This window comes from Gadus morhua, chromosome 9, assembly GCF_902167405.1.
Source record: "Gadus morhua chromosome 9, gadMor3.0, whole genome shotgun sequence".
NCBI lineage: Eukaryota > Metazoa > Chordata > Actinopteri > Gadiformes > Gadidae > Gadus > Gadus morhua.
This window is the reverse complement of record NC_044056.1, coordinates 7399271-7403539: the sequence shown is the minus strand read 5'-3', so window position 1 is coordinate 7403539 and position 4269 is coordinate 7399271. Positions and strand designations below refer to the sequence as shown.

At 48.0% G+C, this 4269-nt stretch overlaps 1 protein-coding gene across 1 annotated transcript in view; it reads right to left on the bottom strand.

Annotated features, from left to right (window-relative positions):
- prickle1a (prickle homolog 1a) overlaps nt 1-3532 on the bottom strand; it is a 30665-nt gene extending 27133 nt beyond the window's left edge. Inside the window, exon 1 of the mRNA XM_030365218.1 lies at nt 3257-3532. The gene's annotated coding sequence lies outside the window, so the exon portion shown is untranslated. The remainder of the gene's footprint in view (nt 1-3256) is intronic.
- Nucleotides 3533-4269: the final 737 nt, after the last annotated feature.

The following is a 4269-nucleotide window of genomic DNA, read 5'->3' as shown; positions in this document are numbered from 1 at the left end:
CATACCACAAACTGCTTCCAAGTCGGTGTCTCTCTCTCTCTCTCTCTCTCTCTCTCTCTCTCTCTCTCTCTCTCTCTCTCTCTCTCTCTCTCTCTCTCTCTCTCTCTCTCTCTCTCTCTCTCTCTCTCTCTCTCTCTCTCTCTCTCTCTCTCTCTCTCCCTGCTCCTCCGCGGCCCTCCTCTGACAGTGCCACATCCCTTCCAGTCGGGGGCCAGTGGAAGACAGGCCTCCCCTGACGGCTCTCCCTACTGACACACAGCGGCCACGGCCCTGTCAGACGCTGCTGCTGCTGCTGCTGCTTTTAGCCCCCCCCCCCCCCCCCCCCCGGCTGCTGGCGAGGGCCCGGGGTGCAGCGTCGAAGGGGGATAAAAGGCTGACAGAGTGTTTGGCTTTGCCTGGCGATTTACACAGACGCTACGGGGTTGATTCATGCCGGCCCCGCTGCACAAACAGGGCTCTGTGTACATTTCAGTGCCACGGGCCTTTTTAGAATCAACAGTGGTAAGCGACGTATACACACAAGAGGAGGAGGGGGGAGGGGGGCTGACGTGCACACATATAGACGCGTGCACGCTATGGATACAGATAAGCCAAGACAGGCAATGACGACGGTCCATTTATTTTTTCGGTATTCCCCGATTAATGGCTCATGCATCTAGATGCAGCAAACAAGCTCACACGCGAGAATGCAACCGCATGCACACACACACACACACACACACACACACACACACACACCTTGGAGCATGTCAAGCTCTGTGCGTGTGCGGCTGGCTTCCCGTCTGTGACCCCCCGTCCCCCCCTCACCGGCTCCACGCCTCCCAGTGTTTCAGGAGCCCAGCATCTTGAAGTCTCACAAAGGCGGCTAATGTTGTTAGGCAAGCCTCCCTGTCTAAGGCATTCGCTGGCTGGCTGTCTGGCTAGCTGAATGGCTGGCTGGCTCACGTTGAGGTGTGCAGAAGAATAAGCAGAGCCCTGCCAGACGGCTCCAGGACTTAATCCTAGACCAGAGTTACAACAATGGACGTCTAAATGCCACAAACAAACGGTCTGCACATGGTTCAGTTTAAAGAGCTGGAGATCTGAAGCTCCAAGGTGGTCAACGGCAGACTCAACACTTTACACAGCTCCGGTTGAATGTCCCATTCACATTTCATTGATTATGCCTTTTATTGTTCCGCACACACATCTAGCTCAGAGGGATGCAAGTCTGGAGATGAGAACACGGAAATAAGACGTGAGCAAACGCTGCGTAACAGCTTAAGCCGTTTCAAACAAGATCTCATAGCCACTTCTGAATTATTAGCCTATAAATAATTTTATATTAACAATAGAGGATTTATGCACGCAGAGAGGGCCAAGTCCTGTCTGACTGTTAGTCTCGCCTGCCATATCTTTTAAACATTGAGATTTCCACAGCTGGATAGTAAATCTTGTGTATTAATAAAAAAATCTATGCGACTTAAGTTAATCAAAATACATAAAATAACTTCATGAATTCAGAAACAGACTTTTGTCTGCACTGTAATTCGGGAATATAACTCTAATAGGCCTGCACGTGATGTCCATATAGTGGGAATGATATATATATATATATGATATTTCCTGATATCAACTATTACATGCGATGTGTTTTCAGCTGTTGGTATAATGACTTTACCATGTCATTATATCATTTGTAGTGTTCCAGTTTGTGTGACTTGACGCATTTCCGCCGCTAGGGGACAGCAGCACATTGATTTGTAAAGTTTCTTCCCCGTATTGTGTATCAGGCCAAATAACCCATTTTGCTTTATTGTTTCAAGTAATATGCATTAAGGTATAAGTACAAGTACACATAAATTGATACGGAACGTATGAACTTACTATTAAATATTGATTATTAGAGAAATATGATTTTGCAATAGGCCTTATTAAACAGACATATACTTATATATTTGTTCTACTCCTTGATGAATTCGTAAGAAATTGCTCTGCAGTGAGGTCGTGCACAAGTAAAGTTGCAAGTGGGGTCTTCGGGCTGAGCTCCTAGACCAGTTTGTTATTCTCTCCCCATGCACCCCCTCCTATCCCCCCACCCCCCTCAGCTGTGGACACAGTGACAGATTGCAAGCCGGGCCCATTTGTGCCATTTCCCCCCACTCTCGCCGATGAAGGGGGTCTGTCACACGTTAAAGACCCAACGACGAGGGAACATAAACATGGTTGAATGGCGTGTGTTTATGTTGGCTTATCTTCTCCCGGTCTCCTAAAGAGAAAATACCCCTCACTTTAAAAAATTATAATAAAACAACTAAACTAACATAGCAACTTCTTCCCAATGCTTAAACCCTTTGTCAAAATGCAGGCTACCTCACTGGGCCCATCCTATCACCTATCGCGGTGATGCAAAGTACGCCCCGCCAAGGAAAGCAAACTGGGCGGCATGTGGCTCGGGAGGTAGAGCGGTTGGTTGGATGGTCGCTGGTTCGATCCCCGGCTCTCCCTAGCTGAGTGTCGAGGTGTCCCTGAGCAAGACACCTCCCCCTAACGGCTCCCTATGACCTGGCTTTCGCCTTGCATGGTTGTCACCGCCGTCGGTGTGTGAATTGGTGAATTGTTAGGCAATATTGTAAAGCGCTTTGAGTGGCCACTGGTTAAAAAAAAAAAAAAGAAGCGCTGTATAGACGCAGTCCCTTTACCATTCACCTACTTAAGCTTCCATCACACCGTATCCATCACGGTCTGACCCGGAGAGTAGCTGCTGGGCATTCCTCATGTGTGTCAGCGGTGTTGTGGGACAAGTGCCTCGCTCACTCAACACGGTCTGGGTGCTTGAGTCCATACATTAATCCCGACTATTTGGAACGGGATAGCGGGCAGACAAGTCAGGGGTGCCGACCAGTTGTCACCCCAGTGACAGGCGACAGCTGAGACCGTGCATCTGGAGCTCCGCGGGGGGGCTGAACTCCCCGCCCAACGCCCCACGCTCCCTCACCACGTTTCTTAGTTTAAGCAGAAGGGAAAGTGTGACTAAAGTTGGCTTAAGTCAAAAGTCAGCTAATGCAATAGGGAGAAACACTGCAGGATAAACCATCGTTTATTTTCCTCACAAACAAACCCCCCTCACACACACGCACCTACCTACACGCACACAGAAAACTTTACACTGTTAATTTGGGACGGAACAGTAACAAAGCTGCACTTGCAGAATGTTAAAACAGAAAACGATACACTGCTGTTGTTACAGCGGTGTGTTTAAACCTTCTCCACTCACCCGGTGTTGAGTTGCAGTGGAAACGATATCCAGAAGCGATATTCCTGAGCAGAAGAAACTCTTCACGCCGCGTCTCATCGGCATACGGTGACAAACGTCCAGAGCAGGAGAGAAACCAGAGAGATCTCCCAAGCACTGCAGGGTAAATTAATGTAACGTGGGGGTGTTGTTACATCGGCTAGTCAGAATAAGTCTAGGTTGAGTTCACCTACAAACTGCCTCCCAGCATCTCAGTGTGTGCACTGTGGACTCCCAGCAGCAGAACGGCATGAGCGATGCGCTCTGCCTATTGGTTTAAACACCCCCCCCCCCCTTCCCAGCCCCCCAGGGAGTGATGAGAATGAAAAACACTGCAGATACGCGCTGTAAGTTTTAAACGCTGTTTTGACAGAGCGGCTGCTTTAGACTCTGTCAAAACGACTACCATCAACTTATCGATGAGGAGGTCTGGGGTTAAATTACTGCTGGCAGTATAGGCAGCCTTGACAAAGCCCTTGGCTTGGATGGTGTCCACAAGTTTTCAGGACGTTAGTTTGAATTGTTTTTTGATAGATATAATCATACTAACATAGCAATAATACATCAATAACGTTGTATTATTTATTGATTTGCTTTGCTTTTCCCGCTGATTTGACGACTAACTTACTGATTTACACAGTACTTATCGAGCATACCATGTCCATAGTTTGTCCCCTGTCCCTCTTCGTCTTGTCACAGCTACAGAAAGAGGATAATATATTTGTTATCGTGCAGCATATATGTTCGCTGTCCCTAACCAAAGAGGCTGTCACTTAATTATGCAGACCTGTTTGTTGCCAAATATCGCAGATTTCCTGCTAGTCTCAGACTCCAAAGGTTTGGAGTCTGTTGTTGCTGAACCCCAATCCATTTGGGGAGTCGGGCAGCTTTGTTATCATTTCGTAATCACCCCACAGAAACACCAATCCGATTAAGTCCCCCCCCCCTATTGATCAAAGTACAATTAAAGCCGTACAAGGCTTTCAAAGGCGGAC